Source organism: Crinia signifera, chromosome 5 (genome assembly GCF_055691185.1).
Source record: "Crinia signifera chromosome 5, ASM5569118v1, whole genome shotgun sequence".
NCBI lineage: Eukaryota > Metazoa > Chordata > Amphibia > Anura > Myobatrachidae > Crinia > Crinia signifera.
The window spans coordinates 172224742-172246402 of NC_139221.1; positions in this window are offsets into that span (position 1 = coordinate 172224742).

Below are 21661 nucleotides of genomic sequence, written 5' to 3' on the forward strand. Positions count from 1 at the left end.
CACCTCCCTGATGGTACCACTGGCTAAGACTCCACCTCAGCTCATTGGGTAATGAAAAATTTAGAACAATTGATGGATGAAAGCAGGCAGGCCGGCCATTTTGGGACGCTCATTGGACTTGTTTAATGCAATGCACCTTTGTATATTCACATGCATTCGCTTCATGCTGTAACCACTGTGCATAAAAATTTGGAAACATGGCATTTAGTGAATCTTTTGGTGTCTAAGTCATGTTTCCCATATTTTCCCTTCCCAGATGCAAGCCCGTTTGAGTGTTTGGGGCACTTTTTAGCTAAAATCATCCTACAGGGCCTAACTGCATATGCTAAAGCCTGCCTTTTTTGAATGGTGTAGTGGCCCCTGCAACCTCCAAAAATATCAGGACTTACTTCCCCAATAACCTGCTAACTCACCCCTGAAATACATACTTATTCATCCTATTTTGTTCATTGGACTCATTTCTCATTTGAAATGCCCATTTTTGGGGGGCCAGAAATGTGCGTCTTTAAAAGGTGATTTCTACGATACCCCACTTTTGCGCGTCGGATCTCAACTTTTCCCGTAAACGCAGAAAAACCGCAATTTTAGGGAGAAACGAGACAGACATCCCCTCCCTCTGCCACCCACCCGCCCAACTGACAGCCAGCCATTAGACATGCACAGATAGTTCTGAGGGTCTTTCTGTGATGTCATAAAGGGCCTGCTGATCAATGGGCAGCTTTCTGATTGGCTGCTGTATTTGATTGAGAGATGGAAGCTGGCAGCTGATTGGCTGTCTAGCCTAAAGTGCTTTACACACCTCCCTGATGGTACCACTGGCTAAGACTCCACCTCAGCTCATTAGGTAATGAAAAATTTAGAACAATTGATGGATGAAAGCAGGCAGGCCGGCCATTTTGGGACACTCAGTGGACTTGTTTAATGCAATGCACCTTTGTATATTCACATGCATTCGCTTCATGCTGTAACCACTGTGCATAAAAATTTGTAAACATGGCAAACAGTGTATCATTTGCTGTCTAAGTCATGTTTCCCATATTTTCCCTTCCCAGATACAAGCCCGTTTGAGTGTTTGGGGCACTTTTTAGCTAAAATCATCCTACGGGGCCTAACTGCATATGCTAAAGCCTGCCTATTTTGAATGGTGTAGTGGCCCTGCAACCTCCAAAAATATCAGGACTTACTTCCCCAATAACCTGCTAACTCACCCCTGAAATACATACTTATTCACCCTATTTTGTTCATTGGACTCATTTCTCATTTGAAATGCCCATTTTTGGGGGGGCAGAAATGTGCGTCTTTAAAAGGTGATTTCTACGATACCCCACTTTTGCGCGTCGGACCTCAACTTTTCCCGTAAACGCAGAAAAAGCGCAATTTTCAGGAGAAACGAGACAGACATCCCCTTCCTCTGCCACCCACCCGCCCAACTGACAGCCAGCCATTAGACATGCACAGATAGTTCTGAGGGTCTTTCTGTGATGTCATAAAGGGCCTGCTGATCAATGGGCAGCTTTCTGATTGGCTGCTGTATTTGATTGACAGATGGAAGCTGGCAGCTGATTGGCTGTCTAGCCTAAAGTGCTTTACACACCTCCCTGATGGTACCACTGGCTAAGACTCCACCTCAGCTCATTGGGTAATGAAAAATTTAGAACAATTGATGGATGAAAGCAGGCAGGCCGGCCATTTTGGGACACTCAGTGGACTTGTTTAATGCAATGCACCTTTGTATATTCACATGCATTCGCTTCATGCTGTAACCACTGTGCATAAAAATTTGGAAACATGGCAAACAGTGTATCATTTGCTGTCTAAGTCATGTTTCCCATATTTTCCCTTCCCAGATACAAGCCCGTTTGAGTGTTTGGGGCACTTTTTAGCTAAAATCATCCTACGGGGCCTAACTGCATATGCTAAAGCCTGCCTATTTTGAATGGTGTAGTGGCCCTGCAACCTCCAAAAATATCAGGACTTACTTCCCCAATAACCTGCTAACTCAACCCTGAAATACATACTTATTCACCCTATTTTGTTCATTGGACTCATTTCTCATTTGAAATGCCCATTTTTGGGGGGGCAGAAATGTGCGTCTTTAAAAGGTGATTTCTACAATACCCCAGTTTTGCGCGTCGGACCTCAACTTTTCCCGTAAACGCAGAAAAAGCGCAATTTTCAGGAGAAACGAGACAGACATCCCCTCCCTCTGCCACCCACCCACCCAACTGACAGCCAGCCACTAGACATGCACAGATAGTTCTGAGGGTCTTTCTGTGATGTCATAAAGGGCCTGCTGATCAATGAGCAGCTTTCTGATTGGCTGCTGTATTTGATTGACAGATGGAAGCTGGCAGCTGATTGGCTGTCTAGCCTAAAGTGCTTTACACACCTCCCTGATGGTACCACTGGCTAAGACTCCACCTCAGCTCATTGGGTAATGAAAAATTTAGAACAATTGATGGATGAAAGCAGGCAGGCCGGCCATTTTGGGACACTCAGTGGACATGTTTAATGCAATGCACCTTTGTATATTCACATGCATTCGCTTCATGCTGTAACCACTGTGCATAAAAATTTGGAAACATGGCAAACAGTGTATCATTTGCTGTCTAAGTCATGTTTCCCATATTTTCCCTTCCCAGATACAAGCCCGTTTGAGTGTTTGGGGCACTTTTTAGCTAAAATCATCCTACGGGGCCTAACTGCATATGCTAAAGCCTGCCTATTTTGAATGGTGTAGTGGCCCCTGCAAGCTCCAAAAATATCAGGACTTACTTCCCCAATAACCTGCTAACTCACGCCTGAAATACATACTTATTCACCCTATTTTGTTCATTGGACTCATTTCTCATTTGAAATGCCCATTTTTGGGGGGACAGAAATGTGCGTCTTTAAAAGGTGATTTCTACGATACCCCACTTTTGCGCGTCGGACCTCAACTTTTCCCGTAAACGCAGAAAAACCGCAATTTTAGGGAGAAACAAGACAGACATCCCCTCCCTCTGCCACCCACCCGCCCAACTGACAGCCAGCCATTAGACATGCACAGATAGTTCTGAGGGTCTTTCTGTGATGTCATAAAGGGCCTGCTGATCAATGGGCAGCTTTCTGATTGGCTGCTGTATTTGATTGAAAGATGGAAGCTGGCAGCTGATTGGCTGTCTAGCCTAAAGTGCTTTACACACCTCCCTGATGGTACCACTGGCTAAGACTCCACCTCAGCTCATTGGGTAATGAAAAATTTAGAACAATTGATGGATGAAAGCATGCAGGCCGGCCATTTTGGGACACTCAGTGGACTTGTTTAATGCAATGCACCTTTGTATATTCACATGCATTCGCTTCATGCTGTAACCACTGTGCATAAAAATTTGTAAACATGGCAAACAGTGTATCATTTGCTGTCTAAGTCATGTTTCCCATATTTTCCCTTCCCAGATACAAGCCCGTTTGAGTGTTTGGGGCACTTTTTAGCTAAAATCATCCTACGGGGCCTAACTGCATATGCTCAAGCCTGCCTATTTTGAATGGTGTAGTGGCCCTGCAACCTCCAAAAATATCAGGACTTACTTCCCCAATAACCTGCTAACTCACCCCTGAAATACATACTTATTCATTCTATTTTGTTCATTGGACTCATTTCTCATTTGAAATGCCCATTTTTGGGGGGCCAGAAATGTGCGTCTTTAAAAGGTGATTTCTACGATACCCCACTTTTGCGCGTCGGACCTCAACTTTTCCCGTAAACGCAGAAAAAGTGAAATTTTCAGGAGAAACGAGACAGACATCCCCTCCCTCTGCCACCCACCCACCCAACTGACAGCCAGCCATTAGACATGCACAGATAGTTCTGAGGGTCTGTCTGTGATGTCATAAAGGGCCTGCTGATCAATGGGCAGCTTTCTGATTGGCTGCTGTATTTGATTGACAGATGGAAGCTGGCAGCTGATTGGCTGTCTAGCCTAAAGTGCATTACACACCTCCCTGATGGTACCACTGGCTAAGACTCCACCTCAGCTCATTGGGTAATGAAAAATTTAGAACAATTGATGGATGAAAGCAGGCAGGCCGGCCATTTTGGGACGCTCATTGGACTTGTTTAATGCAATGCACCTTTGTATATTCACATGCATTCGCTTCATGCTGTAACCACTGTGCATAAAAATTTGGAAACATGGCATTTAGTGAATCTTTTGGTGTCTAAGTCATGTTTCCCATATTTTCCCTTCCCAGATGCAAGCCCGTTTGAGTGTTTGGGGCACTTTTTAGCTAAAATCATCCTACAGGGCCTAACTGCATATGCTAAAGCCTGCCTATTTTGAATGGTGTAGTGGCCCCTGCAACCTCCAAAAATATCAGGACTTACTTCCCCAATAACCTGCTAACTCACCCCTGAAATACATACTTATTCATCCTATTTTGTTCATTGGACTCATTTCTCATTTGAAATGCCCATTTTTGGGGGGCCAGAAATGTGCGTCTTTAAAAGGTGATTTCTACGATACCCCACTTTTGCGCGTCGGATCTCAACTTTTCCCGTAAACGCAGAAAAACCGCAATTTTAGGGAGAAACGAGACAGACATCCCCTCCCTCTGCCACCCACCCGCCCAACTGACAGCCAGCCATTAGACATGCACAGATAGTTCTGAGGGTCTTTCTGTGATGTCATAAAGGGCCTGCTGATCAATGGGCAGCTTTCTGATTGGCTGCTGTATTTGATTGAGAGATGGAAGCTGGCAGCTGATTGGCTGTCTAGCCTAAAGTGCTTTACACACCTCCCTGATGGTACCACTGGCTAAGACTCCACCTCAGCTCATTAGGTAATGAAAAATTTAGAACAATTGATGGATGAAAGCAGGCAGGCCGGCCATTTTGGGACACTCAGTGGACTTGTTTAATGCAATGCACCTTTGTATATTCACATGCATTCGCTTCATGCTGTAACCACTGTGCATAAAAATTTGTAAACATGGCAAACAGTGTATCATTTGCTGTCTAAGTCATGTTTCCCATATTTTCCCTTCCCAGATACAAGCCCGTTTGAGTGTTTGTGGCACTTTTTAGCTAAAATCATCCTACGGGGCCTAACTGCATATGCTAAAGCCTGCCTATTTTGAATGGTGTAGTGGCCCTGCAACCTCCAAAAATATCAGGACTTACTTCCCCAATAACCTGCTAACTCACCCCTGAAATACATACTTATTCACCCTATTTTGTTCATTGGACTCATTTCTCATTTGAAATGCCCATTTTTGGGGGGGCAGAAATGTGCGTCTTTAAAAGGTGATTTCTACGATACCCCACTTTTGCGCGTCGGACCTCAACTTTTCCCGTAAACGCAGAAAAAGCGCAATTTTCAGGAGAAACGAGACAGACATCCCCTTCCTCTGCCACCCACCCGCCCAACTGACAGCCAGCCATTAGACATGCACAGATAGTTCTGAGGGTCTTTCTGTGATGTCATAAAGGGCCTGCTGATCAATGGGCAGCTTTCTGATTGGCTGCTGTATTTGATTGACAGATGGAAGCTGGCAGCTGATTGGCTGTCTAGCCTAAAGTGCTTTACACACCTCCCTGATGGTACCACTGGCTAAGACTCCACCTCAGCTCATTGGGTAATGAAAAATTTAGAACAATTGATGGATGAAAGCAGGCAGGCCGGCCATTTTGGGACACTCAGTGGACTTGTTTAATGCAATGCACCTTTGTATATTCACATGCATTCGCTTCATGCTGTAACCACTGTGCATAAAAATTTGGAAACATGGCAAACAGTGTATCATTTGCTGTCTAAGTCATGTTTCCCATATTTTCCCTTCCCAGATACAAGCCCGTTTGAGTGTTTGGGGCACTTTTTAGCTAAAATCATCCTACGGGGCCTAACTGCATATGCTAAAGCCTGCCTATTTTGAATGGTGTAGTGGCCCTGCAACCTCCAAAAATATCAGGACTTACTTCCCCAATAACCTGCTAACTCAACCCTGAAATACATACTTATTCACCCTATTTTGTTCATTGGACTCATTTCTCATTTGAAATGCCCATTTTTGGGGGGGCAGAAATGTGCGTCTTTAAAAGGTGATTTCTACAATACCCCAGTTTTGCGCGTCGGACCTCAACTTTTCCCGTAAACGCAGAAAAAGCGCAATTTTCAGGAGAAACGAGACAGACATCCCCTCCCTCTGCCACCCACCCACCCAACTGACAGCCAGCCACTAGACATGCACAGATAGTTCTGAGGGTCTTTCTGTGATGTCATAAAGGGCCTGCTGATCAATGAGCAGCTTTCTGATTGGCTGCTGTATTTGATTGACAGATGGAAGCTGGCAGCTGATTGGCTGTCTAGCCTAAAGTGCTTTACACACCTCCCTGATGGTACCACTGGCTAAGACTCCACCTCAGCTCATTGGGTAATGAAAAATTTAGAACAATTGATGGATGAAAGCAGGCAGGCCGGCCATTTTGGGACACTCAGTGGACATGTTTAATGCAATGCACCTTTGTATATTCACATGCATTCGCTTCATGCTGTAACCACTGTGCATAAAAATTTGGAAACATGGCAAACAGTGTATCATTTGCTGTCTAAGTCATGTTTCCCATATTTTCCCTTCCCAGATACAAGCCCGTTTGAGTGTTTGGGGCACTTTTTAGCTAAAATCATCCTACGGGGCCTAACTGCATATGCTAAAGCCTGCCTATTTTGAATGGTGTAGTGGCCCCTGCAACCTCCAAAAATATCAGGACTTACTTCCCCAATAACCTGCTAACTCACCCCTGAAATACATACTTATTCACCCTATTTTGTTCATTGGACTCATTTCTCATTTGAAATGCCCATTTTTGGGGGGGCAGAAATGTGCGTCTTTAAAAGGTGATTTCTACGATACCCCACTTTTGCGCGTCGGACCTCAACTTTTCCCGTAAACGCAGAAAAACCGCAATTTTAGGGAGAAACGAGACAGACATCCCCTCCCTCTGCCACCCACCCACCCAACTGACAGCCAGCCATTAGACATGCACAGATAGTTCTGAGGGTCTTTCTGTGATGTCATAAAGGGCCTGCTGATCAATGGGCAGCTTTCTGATTGGCTGCTGTATTTGATTGACAGATGGAAGCTGGCAGCTGCTTGGCTGTCTAGCCTAAAGTGCTTTACACACCTCCCTGATGGTACCACTGGCTAAGACTCCACCTCAGCTCATTGGGTAATGAAAAATTTAGAACAATTGATGGATGAAAGCAGGCAGGCCGGCCATTTTGGGACACTCAGTGGACTTGTTTAATGCAATGCACCTTTGTATATTCACATGCATTCGCTTCATGCTGTAACCACTGTGCATAAAAATTTGTAAACATGGCAAACAGTGTATCATTTGCTGTCTAAGTCATGTTTCCCATATTTTCCCTTCCCAGATACAAGCCCGTTTGCGTGTTTGGGGCACTTTTTAGCTAAAATCATCCTACGGGGCCTAACTGCATATGCTAAAGCCTGCCTATTTTGAATGGTGTAGTGGCCCTGCAACCTCCAAAAATATCAGGACTTACTTCCCCAATAACCTGCTAACTCACCCCTGAAATACATACTTATTCACCCTATTTTGTTCATTGGACTCATTTCTCATTTGAAATGCCCATTTTTGGGGGGGGCAGAAATGTGCGTCTTTAAAAGGTGATTTCTACGATACCCCACTTTTGCGCGTCGGACCTCAACTTTTCCCGTAAACGCAGAAAAAGCGAAATTTTCAGGAGAAACGAGACAGACATCCCCTCCCTCTGCCACCCACCCGCCCAACTGACAGCCAGCCATTAGACATGCACAGATAGTTCTGAGGGTCTTTCTGTGATGTCATAAAGGGCCTGCTGATCAATGGGCAGCTTTCTGATTGGCTGCTGTATTTGATTGACAGATGGAAGCTGGCAGCTGAGTGGCTGTCTAGCCTAAAGTGCTTTACACACCTCCCTGATGGTACCACTGGCTAAGACTCCACCTCAGCTCATTGGGTAATGAAAAATTTAGAACAATTGATGGATGAAAGCAGGCAGGCCGGCCATTTTGGGACGCTCATTGGACTTGTTTAATGCAATGCACCTTTGTATATTCACATGCATTCGCTTCATGCTGTAACCACTGTGCATAAAAATTTGGAAACATGGCATACAGTGTATCATTTGCTGTCTAGGTCATGTTTCCCATATTTTCCCTTCCCAGATACAAGCCCGTTTCAGTGTTTGGGGCACTTTTTAGCTAAAATCAACCTACGGGGCCTAACTGCATATGCTAAAGCCTGCCTATTTTGAATGGTGTAGTGACCCCTGCAACCTCCAAAAATATCAGAACTTACTTCCCCAATAACCTGCTAACTCACCCCTGAAATACATACTTATTCACCCTATTTTGTTCATTGGACTCATTTCTCATTTGAAATGCCCATTTTTGGGGGGGCCAGAAATGTGCGTCTTTAAAAGGTGATTTCTACGATACCCCACTTTTGCGCGTCGGACCTCAACTTTTCCCGTAAACTCAGAAAAACCGCAATTTTAGGGAGAAACGAGACAGACATCCCCTCCCTCTGCCACCCACCCGCCCAACTGACAGCCAGCCATTAGACATGCACAGATAGTTCTGAGGGTCTTTCTGTGATGTCATAAAGGGCCTGCTGATCAATGGGCAGCTTTCTGATTGGCTGCTGTATTTGATTGACAGATGGAAGCTGGCAGCTGATTGGCTGTCTAGCCTAAAGTGCTTTACACACCTCCCTGATGGTACCACTGGCTAAGACTCCACCTCAGCTCATTGGGTAATGAAAAATTTAGAACAATTGATGGATGAAAGCAGGCAGGCCGGCCATTTTGGGACACTCAGTGGACTTGTTTAATGCAATGCACCTTTCTATATTCACATGCATTCGCTTCATGCTGTAACCACTGTGCATAAAAATTTGTAAACATGGCAAACAGTGTATCATTTGCTGTCTAAGTCATGTTTCCCATATTTTCCCTTCCCAGATACAAGCCCGTTTGAGTGTTTGGGGCACTTTTTAGCTAAAATCATCCTACGGGGCCTAACTGCATATGCTAAAGCCTGCCTATTTTGAATGGTGTAGTGGCCCTGCAACCTCCAAAAATATCAGGACTTACTTCCCCAATAACCTGCTAACTCACCCCTGAAATACATACTTATTCACCCTATTTTGTTCATTGGACTCATTTCTCATTTGAAATGCCCATTTTTGGGGGGGCAGAAATGTGCGTCTTTAAAAGGTGATTTCTACGATACCCCACTTTTGCGCGTCGGACCTCAACTTTTCCCGTAAACGCAGAAAAAGCGCAATTTTCAGGAGAAACGAGACAGACATCCCCTCCCTCTGCCACCCACCCGCCCAACTGACAGCCAGCCATTAGACATGCACAGATAGTTCTGAGGGTCTTTCTGTGATGTCATAAAGGGCCTGCTGATCAATGGGCAGCTTTCTGATTGGCTGCTGTATTTGATTGACAGATGGAAGCTGGCAGCTGAGTGGCTGTCTAGCCTAAAGTGCTTTACACACCTCCCTGATGGTACCACTGGCTAAGACTCCACCTCAGCTCATTGGGTAATGAAAAATTTAGAACAATTGATGGATGAAAGCAGGCAGGCCGGCCATTTTGGGACACTCAGTGGACATGTTTAATGCAATGCACCTTTGTATATTCACATGCATTCGCTTCATGCTGTAACCACTGTGCATAAAAATTTGGAAACATGGCAAACAGTGTATCATTTGCTGTCTAAGTCATGTTTCCCATATTTTCCCTTCCCAGATACAAGCCCGTTTGAGTGTTTGGGGCACTTTTTAGCTAAAATCATCCTACAGGGCCTAACTGCATATGCTAAAGCCTGCTTATTTTGAATGGTGTAGTGGCCCCTGCAACCTCCAAAAATATCAGGACTTACTTCCCCAATAACCTGCTAACTCACCCCTGAAATACATACTTATTCATCCTATTTTGTTCATTGGACTCATTTCTCATTTGAAATGCCCATTTTTGGGGGGCCAGAAATGTGCGTCTTTAAAAGGTGATTTCTACGATACCCCACTTTTGCGCGTCGGATCTCAACTTTTCCCGTAAACGCAGAAAAACCGCAATTTTAGGGAGAAACGAGACAGACATCCCCTCCCTCTGCCCGCCCAACTGACAGCCAGCCATTAGACATGCACAGATAGTTCTGAGGGTCTTTCTGTGATGTCATAAAGGGCCTGCTGATCAATGGGCAGCTTTCTGATTGGCTGCTTTATTTGATTGACAGATGGAAGCTGGCAGCTGATTGGCTGTCTAGCCTAAAGTGCTTTACACACCTCCCTGATGGTACCACTGGCTAAGACTCCACCTCAGCTCATTGGGTAATGAAAAATTTAGAACAATTGATGGATGAAAGCAGGCAGGCCGGCCATTTTGGGACGCTCATTGGACTGGTTTAATGCAATGCACCTTTTGTATATTCACATGCATTCGCTTCATGCTGTAACCACTGTGCATAAAAATTTGGAAACATGGCATACAGTGTATCATTTGCTGTCTAAGTCATGTTTCCCATATTTTCCCTTCCCAGATACAAGCCCGTTTGAGTGTTTGGGGCACTTTTTAGCTAAAATCATCCAACGGGGCCTAACTGCATATGCTAAAGCCTGCCTATTTTGAATGGTGTAGTGGCCCCTGCAACCTCCAAAAATATCAGGACTTACTTCCCCAATAACCTGCTAACTCACCCCTGAAATACATACTTATTCACCCTATTTTGTTCATTGGACTCATTTCTCATTTGAAATGCCCATTTTTGGGGGGGCAGAAATGTGCGTCTTTAAAAGGTGATTTCTACGATACCCCACTTTTGCGCGTCGGACCTCAACTTTTCCCGTAAACGCAGAAAAACCGCAATTTTAGGGAGAAACGAGACAGACATCCCCTCCCTCTGCCACCCACCCGCCCAACTGACAGCCAGCCATTAGACATGCACAGATAGTTCTGAGGGTCTTTCTGTGATGTCATAAAGGGCCTGCTGATCAATGGGCAGCTTTCTGATTGGCTGCTGTATTTGATTGACAGATGGAAGCTGGCAGCTGAGTGGCTGTCTAGCCTAAAGTGCTTTACACACCTCCCTGATGGTACCACTGGCTAAGACTCCACCTCAGCTCATTGGGTAATGAAAAATTTAGAACAATTGATGGATGAAAGCAGGCAGGCCGGCCATTTTGGGACACTCAGTGGACTTGTTTAATGCAATGCACCTTTGTATATTCACATGCATTCGCTTCATGCTGTAACCACTGTGCATAAAAATTTGTAAACATGGCAAACAGTGTATCATTTGCTGTCTAGGTCATGTTTCCCATATTTTCCCTTCCCAGATACAAGCCCGTTTCAGTGTTTGGGGCACTTTTTAGCTAAAATCATCCTACGGGGCCTAACTGCATATGCTAAAGCCTGCCTATTTTGAATGGTGTAGTGGCCCTGCAACCTCCAAAAATATCAGGACTTACTTCCCCAATAACCTGCTAACTCACCCCTGAAATACATACTTATTCACCCTATTTTGTTCATTGGACTCATTTCTCATTTGAAATGCCCATTTTTGGGGGGCCAGAAATGTGCGTCTTTAAAAGGTGATTTCTACGATACCCCACTTTTGCGCGTCGGACCTCAACTTTTCCCGTAAACTCAGAAAAACCGCAATTTTAGGGAGAAACGAGACAGACATCCCCTCCCTCTGCCACCCACCCGCCCAACTGACAGCCAGCCATTAGACATGCACAGATAGTTCTGAGGGTCTTTCTGTGATGTCAAAAAAGGGCCTGCTGATCAATGGGCAGCTTTCTGATTGGCTGCTGTATTTGATTGACAGATGGAAGCTGGCAGCTGATTGGCTGTCTAGCCTAAAGTGCTTTACACACCTCCCTGATGGTACCACTGGCTAAGACTCCACCTCAGCTCATTGGGTAATGAAAAATTTAGAACAATTGATGGATGAAAGCAGGCAGGCCGGCCATTTTGGGACACTCAGTGGACTTGTTTAATGCAATGCACCTTTCTATATTCACATGCATTCGCTTCATGCTGTAACCACTGTGCATAAAAATTTGTAAACATGGCAAACAGTGTATCATTTGCTGTCTAAGTCATGTTTCCCATATTTTCCCTTCCCAGATACAAGCCCGTTTGAGTGTTTGGGGCACTTTTTAGCTAAAATCATCCTACGGGGCCTAACTGCATATGCTAAAGCCTGCCTATTTTGAATGGTGTAGTGGCCCTGCAACCTCCAAAAATATCAGGACTTACTTCCCCAATAACCTGCTAACTCAACCCTGAAATACATACTTATTCACCCTATTTTGTTCATTGGACTCATTTCTCATTTGAAATGCCCATTTTTGGGGGGGCAGAAATGTGCGTCTTTAAAAGGTGATTTCTACAATACCCCAGTTTTGCGCGTCGGACCTCAACTTTTCCCGTAAACGCAGAAAAAGCGCAATTTTCAGGAGAAACGAGACAGACATCCCCTCCCTCTGCCACCCACCCAGCCAACTGACAGCCAGCCACTAGACATGCACAGATAGTTCTGAGGGTCTTTCTGTGATGTCATAAAGGGCCTGCTGATCAATGGGCAGCTTTCTGATTGGCTGCTGTATTTGATTGACAGATGGAAGCTGGCAGCTGATTGGATGTCTAGCCTAAAGTGCTTTACACACCTCCCTGATGGTACCACTGGCTAAGACTCCACCTCAGCTCATTGGGTAATGAAAAATTTAGAACAATTGATGGATGAAAGCAGGCAGGCCGGCCATTTTGGGACACTCAGTGGACATGTTTAATGCAATGCACCTTTGTATATTAACATGCATTCGCTTCATGCTGTAACCACTGTGCATAAAAATTTGGAAACATGGCAAACAGTGTATCATTTGCTGTCTAAGTCATGTTTCCCATATTTTCCCTTCCCAGATACAAGCCCGTTTGAGTGTTTGGGGCACTTTTTAGCTAAAATCATCCTACAGGGCCTAACTGCATATGCTAAAGCCTGCCTATTTTGAATGGTGTAGTGGCCCCTGCAACCTCCAAAAATATCAGGACTTACTTCCCCAATAACCTGCTAACTCACCCCTGAAATACATACTTATTCATCCTATTTTGTTCATTGGACTCATTTCTCATTTGAAATGCCCATTTTTGGGGGGCCAGAAATGTGCGTCTTTAAAAGGTGATTTCTACGATACCCCACTTTTGCGCGTCGGATCTCAACTTTTCCCGTAAACGCAGAAAAACCGCAATTTTAGGGAGAAACGAGACAGACATCCCCTCCCTCTGCCACCCACCCGCCCAACTGACAGCCAGCCATTAGACATGCACAGATAGTTCTGAGGGTCTTTCTGTGATGTCATAAAGGGCCTGCTGAACAATGGGCAGCTTTCTGATTGGCTGCTTTATTTGATTGACAGATGGAAGCTGGCAGCTGATTGGCTGTCTAGCCTAAAGTGCTTTACACACCTCCCTGATGGTACCACTGGCTAAGACTCCACCTCAGCTCATTGGGTAATGAAAAATTTAGAACAATTGATGGATGAAAGCAGGCAGGCCGGCCATTTTGGGACGCTCATTGGACTTGTTTAATGCAATGCACCTTTTGTATATTCACATGCATTCGCTTCATGCTGTAACCACTGTGCATAAAAATTTGGAAACATGGCATACAGTGTATCATTTGCTGTCTAAGTCATGTTTCCCATATTTTCCCTTCCCAGATACAAGCCCGTTTGAGTGTTTGGGGCACATTTAGCTAAAATCAACCTACGGGGCCTAACTGCATATGCTAAAGCCTGCCTATTTTTAATGGTGTAGTGGCCCCTGCAAGCTCCAAAAATATCAGGACTTACTTCCCCAATAACCTGCTAACTCATGCCTGAAATACATACTTATTCACCCTATTTTGTTCATTGGACTCATTTCTCATTTGAAATGCCCATTTTTGGGGGGACAGAAATGTGCGTCTTTAAAAGGTGATTTCTACGATACCCCACTTTTGCGCGTCGGACCTCAACTTTTCCCGTAAACGCAGAAAAACCGCAATTTTAGGGAGAAACAAGACAGACATCCCCTCCCTCTGCCACCCACCCGCCCAACTGACAGCCAGCCATTAGACATGCACAGATAGTTCTGAGGGTCTTTCTGTGATGTCATAAAGGGCCTGCTGATCAATGGGCAGCTTTCTGATTGGCTGCTGTATTTGATTGAAAGATGGAAGCTGGCAGCTGATTGGCTGTCTAGCCTAAAGTGCTTTACACACCTCCCTGATGGTACCACTGGCTAAGACTCCACCTCAGCTCATTGGGTAATGAAAAATTTAGAACAATTGACGGATGAAAGCATGCAGGCCGGCCATTTTGGGACACTCAGTGGACTTGTTTAATGCAATGCACCTTTGTATATTCACATGCATTCGCTTCATGCTGTAACCACTGTGCATAAAAATTTGGAAACATGGCATACAGTGTATCATTTGCTGTCTAAGTCATGTTTCCCATATTTTCCCTTCCCAGATACAAGCCCGTTTGAGTGTTTGGGGCACTTTTTAGCTAAAATCATCCTACGGGGCCTAACTGCATATGCTCAAGCCTGCCTATTTTGAATGGTGTAGTGGCCCTGCAACCTCCAAAAATATCAGGACTTACTTCCCCAATAACCTGCTAACTCACCCCTGAAATACATACTTATTCACCCTATTTTGTTCATTGGACTCATTTCTCATTTGAAATGCCCATTTTTTTTGGGGGGGGGGGGCAGAAATGTGCGTCTTTAAAAGGTGATTTCTACGATACCCCAGTTTTGCGCGTCGGACCTCAACTTTTCCCGTAAACGCAGAAAAAGCGCAATTTTCAGGAGAAACGAGACAGACATCCCCTCCCTCTGCCACCCACCCACCCAACTGACAGCCAGCCATTAGACATGCACAGATAGTTCTGAGGGTCTTTCTGTGATGTCATAAAGGGCCTGCTGATCAATGGGCAGCTTTCTGATTGGCTGCTGTATTTGATTGACAGATGGAAGCTGGCAGCTGATTGGCTGTCTAGCCTAAAGTGCTTTACACACCTCCCTGATGGTACCACTGGCTAAGACTCCACCTCAGCTCATTGGGTAATGAAAAATTTAGAACAATTGATGGATGAAAGCAGGCAGGCCGGCCATTTTGGGACACTCAGTGGACATGTTTAATGCAATGCACCTTTGTATATTCACATGCATTCGCTTCATGCTGTAACCACTGTGCATAAAAATTTGGAAACATGGCAAACAGTGTATCATTTGCTGTCTAATTCATGTTTCCCATATTTTACCTTCCCAGATACAAGCCCGTTTGAGTGTTTGGGGCACTTTTTAGCTAAAATCATCCTACGGGGCCTAACTGCATATGCTAAAGCCTGCCTATTTTGAATGGTGTAGTGGCCCCTGCAACCTCCAAAAATATCAGGACTTACTTCCCCAATAACCTGCTAACTCACCCCTGAAATACATACTTATTCACCCTATTTTGTTCATTGGACTCATTTCTCATTTGAAATGCCCATTTTTGGGGGGCCAGAAATGTGCGTCTTTAAAAGGTGATTTCTACGATACCCCACTTTTGCGCGTCGGACCTCAACTTTTCCCGTAAACGCAGAAAAACTGCAATTTTCAGGAGAAACGAGACAGACATCCCCTCCCTCTGCCACCCACCCGCCCAACTGACAGCCAGCCATTAGACATGCACAGATAGTTCTGAGGGTATGTCTGTGATGTCATTAAGGGCCTGCTGATCAATGGGCAGCTTTCTGATTGGTTGCTGTATTTGATTGACAGATGGAAGCTGGCAGCTGATTGGCTGTCTAGCCTAAAGTGCTTTACACACCTCCCTGATGGTACCAGTGGCTAAGACTCCACCTCAGCTCATTGGGTAATGAAAAAATTAGAACAATTGATGGATGAAAGCAGGCAGGCCGGCAATTTTGGGACACTCAGTGGACTTGTTTAATGCAATGCACCTTTGTATATTCACATGCATTCGCTTCATGCTGTAACCACTGTGCATAAAAATTTGGAAACATGGCATATAGTGTATCTTTTGGTGTCTAAGTCATGTTTCCCATATTTTCCCTTCCCAGATGCAAGCACGTTTGAGTGTTTGGGGCACTTTTTAGCTAAAATCAACCTACGGGGCCTAACTGCATATGCTAAAGCCTGCCTATTTTGAATGGTGTAGTGGCCCCTGCAACCTCCAAAATTATCAGGACATACTTCCCCAATAACCTGCTAACTCACCCCTGAAATACATACTTATTCACCCTATTTTGTTCATTGGACTCATTTCTCATTTGAAATGCCCATTTTTGGGGGGGCAGAAATGTGCGTCTTTAAAAGGTGATTTCTACGATACCCCACTTTTGCGCGTCGGACCTCAACTTTTCCCGTAAACGCAGAAAAAACGCAATTTTAGGGAGAAACGAGACAGACATCCCCTCCCTCTGCCACCCACCCGCCCAACTGACAGCCAGCCATTAGACATGCACAGGTAGTTCTGAGGGTCTTTCTGTGATGTCATAAAGGGCCTGCTAATCAATGGGCAGCTTTCTGATTGGCTGCTGTATTTGATTGACAGATGGAAGCTGGCAGCTGATTGGCTGTCTAGCCTAAAGTGCTTTACACACCTCCCTGATGGTACCACTGGCTAAGACTCCACCTCAGCTCATTGGGTAATGAAAAATTTAGAACAATTGATGGATGAAAGCAGGCAGGTAGGCCATTTTGGGACACTCAGTGGACTTGTTTAATGCAATGCACCTTTGTATATTCACATGCATTCGCTTCATGCTGTAACCACTGTGCATACAAATTTGGAAACATGGCAAACAGTGTATCATTTGCTGTCTAAGTCATGTTTCCTATATTTTCCCTTCCCAGATACAAGCCCGTTTGAGTGTTTGGGGCACTTTTTAGCTAAAATCATCCTACGGGGCCTAACTGCATATGCTAAAGCCTGCCTATTTTGAATGGTGTAGTGGCCCCTGCAACCTCCAAAATTATCAGGACATACTTCCCCAATAACCTGCTAACTCACCCCTGATACATGCATACTTATTCACCCTATTTTGTTCATTGGACTCATTTCTCATTTGAAATGCCCATTTTTTTTGGGGGGGGGGGCAGAAATGTTCGTCTTTAAAAGGTGATTTCTACGATACCCCACTTTTGCGCGTCGGACCTCAACTTTTCCCGTAAACGCAGAAAAAGCGCAATTTTCAGGAGAAACGAGACAGACATCCTTTCCCTCTGCCACCCACCCGCCAAACTGACAGCCCGCCATTAGACATGCACAGATAGTTCTGAGGGTCTGTCTGTGATGTCATAAAGGGCCTACTGATCAATGGGCAGCTTTCTGATTGGCTGCTGTATTTGATTGAAGAATGGAAGCTGGCAGCTGATTGGCTGTCTAGCCTAAAGTGCTTTACACACCTCCCTGATGGTACCACTGGCTAAGACTCCACCTCAGCTCATTGGGTAATGAAAAATTTAGAACAATTGATGGATGAAAGCAGGCAGGCCGGCCATTTTGGGACACTCAGTGGACTTGTTTAATGCAATGCACCTTTGTATATTCACATGCATTCGCTTCATGCTGTAACCACTGTGCATAAAAATTTGGAAACATGGCAAACAGTGTATCATTTGCTGTCTAAGTCATGTTTCTCATAGTTTGCCTTCCCAGATACAAGCCCGTTTGAGTGTTTGGGGCACTTTTTAGCTAAAATCATCCTACGGGGCCTAACTGCATATGCTAAAGCCTGCCTATTTTGAATGGTGTAGTGGCCCCTGCAACCTCCAAAAATATCAGGACTTACTTCCCCACTAACCTGCTAACTCACCCCTGAAATACATACTTATTAACCCTATTTTGTTCATTGGACTCATTTCTCATTTGAAATGCCCATTTTTGGGGGGCCAGAAATGTGCGTCTTTAAAAGGTGATTTCTACGATACCCCACTTTTGCGCGTCGGACCTCAACTTTTCCCGTAAACGCAGAAAAAGCGCAATTTTCAGGAGAAACGAGACAGACATCCCCTCCCTCTGCCACCCACCCACCCAACTGACAGCCAGCCATTAGACATGCACAGATAGTTCTGAGGGTCTGTTTGTGATGTCATAAAGGGCCTGCTGATCAATGGGCAGCTTTCTGATTGGCTGCTGTATTTGATTGACAGATGGAAGCTGGCAGCTGATTGGCTGTCTAGCCTAAAGTGCTTTACACACCTCCCTGATGGTACCACTGGCTAAGACTCCACCTCAGCTCATTGGTTAATGAAAAATTTAGAACAATTGATGGATGAAAGCAGGCAGGCCGGCCATTTTGGGACGCTCATTGGACTTGTTTAATGCAATGCACCTTTGTATATTCACATGCATTCGCTTCATGCTGTAACCACTGTGCATAAAAATTTGGAAACATGGCAAACAGTGTATCATTTGCTGTCTAAGTCATGTTTCCCATATTTTCCCTTCCCAGATACAAGCCCGTTTGAGTGTTTGTGGCACTTTTTAGCTAAAATCAACCTACGGGGCCTAACTGCATATGCTAAACCCTGCCTATTTTGAATGGTGTAGTGGCCCCTGCAACCTCCAAAAATATCATGACTTACTTCCCCAATAACCTGCTAACTCACCCCTGAAATACATACTTATTCACCCTATTTTGTTCATTGGACTCATTTCTCATTTGAAATGCCCATTTTTGGGCGGCCAGAAATGTGCTTCTATAAAAGGTGATTTCTGCGATACCCCACTTTTGCGCGTCGGACCTCAACTTTTCCCGTAAACGCAGAAAAAACGCAATTTTCAGGAGAAACGAGACAGACATCCCCTCCCTCTGCCACCCACCCGCCCAACTGACAGCCAGCCATTAGACATGCACAGATAGTTCTGAGGGTCTTTCTGTGATGTCATAAAGGGCCTGCTGATTAAGGGGCAGCTTTCTGATTGGCTGCTGTATTTGATTGACAGATAGAAGCTGGCAGCTGATTGGCAGACTAGCCTAAAGTGCTTTACACACCTCCCTGATGGTACCACTGGCTAAGACTCCACCTCAGCTCGTTGGGAAATGAAAAATTTAGAACAATTGATGGATGAAAGCAGGCAGGCCGGCCATTTTGGGACGCTCATTGGACTTGTTTAATGCAATGCACCTTTGTATATTCACATGCATTCGCTTCATGTTGTAACCGCTGTGCATAAAAATTTGGAAACATGGCAAACAGTGTATCATTTGGTGTCTAAGTCATGTTTCCCATTTTTTCCCTTCCCAGATACAAGCCCGTTTGAGTGTTTGGGGCACTTTTTAGCTAAAATCATCCTACGGGGCCTAACTGCATATGCTAAAACCTGCCTTTTTTGAATGGTGTAGTGGCCCCTGCAACCTCCAAAAATATCAGGACTTACTTCCCCAATAATCTGCTAACTCACCCCTGAAATACATACTTATTCACCCTATTTTGTTCATTGGACTCATTTCTCATTTGAAATGCCCATTTTTGGGGGGCCAGAAATGTGCGTCTTTAAAATGTGATTTCTACGATACCCCACTTTTGCGCGTCGGACCTCAACTTTTCCCGTAAACGCAGAAAAACCGCAATTTTCAGGAGAAACGAGACAGACATCCCCTCCCTCTGCCACCCACCCGCCCAACTGACAGCCAGCCATTAGACATGCACAGATAGTTCTGAGGGTCTGTTTGTGATGTCATAAAGGGCCTGCTGATCAATGGGCAGCTTTCTGATTGGCTGCTGTATTTGATTGACAGATGGAAGCTGGCAGCTGATTGGCTGTCTAGCCTAAAGTGCTTTACACACCTCCCTGATGGTACCACTGGCTAAGACTCCACCTCAGCTCATTGGGTAATGAAAAATTTAGAACAATTGATGGATGAAAGCAGGCAGGCCGGCCATTTTGGGACGTTCATTGGACTTGTTTAATGCAATGCACCTTTGTATATTCACATGCATTCGCTTCATGCTGTAACCACTGTGCATAAAAATTTGGAAACATGGCAAACAGTGTATCATTTGCTGTCTAAGTCATGTTTCCCATATTTTCCCTTCCCAGATACAAGCCCGTTTGAGTGTTTGGGGCACTTTTTAGCTAAAATCATCCTACGGGGCCTAACTGCATATGCTAAAACCCGCCTATTTTGAATGGTGTAGTGGCCTCTGCAACCTCCAAAAATATCAGGACTTACTTCCCCAATAACCTGCTAACTCACCCCTGAAATACATACTAATTCACCCTAATTTGTTCATTGGACTCATTTCTCATTTGAAATGCCCATTTTTGGGGGGGGCAGAAATGTGCATCTTTAAAAGGTGATTTCTACGATACCCCACTTTTGCGCGTCGGATCTCAACTTTTCCCGTAAACGCAGAAAAAGCGCAATTTTCAGGAGAAACGAGACAGACATCCCCTCCCTCTGCCACCCACCCACCCAACTGACAGCCAGCCATTGGACATGCACAGATAGTTCTGAGAGTCTTTCTGTGATGTCATAAAGGGCCTGCTGATCAATGGGCAGCTTTCTGATTGGCTGCTGTATTTGATTGACAGATGGAAGCTGGCAGCTGATTGGCTGTCTAGCCTAAAGTGCTTTACACACCTCCCTGATGGTACCACTGGCTAAGACTCCACCTCAGCTCATTGGGTAATGAAAAATTTAGAACAATTGATGGATGAAAGCAGGCAGGCCGGCCATTTTGGGACACTCAGTGGACTTGTTTAATGCAATGCACCTTTGTATATTCACATGCATTCGCTTCATGCTGTAACCACTGTGCATAAAAATTTGGAAACATGGCAAACAGTGTATCATTTGCTGTCTAAGTCATGTTTCCCATATTTTCCCTTCCCAGATACAAGCCCGTTTGAGTGATTGGGGCACTTTTTAGCTAAAATCATCCTACGAGGCCTAACTGCATATGCTAAAGCCTGCCTATTTTGAATGGTGTAGTGGCCCCTGCAACCTCCAAAAATATCAGGACTTACTTCCCCAATAACCTGCTAACTCACCCCTGAAATACATACTTATTCACCCTATTTTGTTCATTGGACTCATTTCTCATTTGAAATGCCCATTTTTGGGGGGCCAGAAATGTGCGTCTTTAAAATGTGATTTCTACGATACCCCACTTTTGCGCGTCGGACCTCAACTTTTCCCGTAAACGCAGAAAAACCGCAATTTTCAGGAGAAACGAGACAGACATCCCCTCCCTCGTCCACCCACCCGCCCAACTGACAGCCAGCCATTAGACATGCACAGATAGTTCTGAGGGTCTGTTTGTGATGTCATAAAGGGCCTGCTGATCAATGGGCAGCTTTCTGATTGGCTGCTGTATTTGATTGACAGATGGAAGCTGGCAGCTGATTGGCTGTCTAGCCTAAAGTGCTTTACACACCTCCCTTATGGTACCACTGGCTAAGACTCCACCTCAGCTCATTGGGTAATGAAAAATTTAGAACAATTGATGGATGAAAGCAGGCAGGCCGGCCATTTTGGGACGCTCATTGGATTTGTTTAATGCAATGCACCTTTGTATATTCACATGCATTCGCTTCG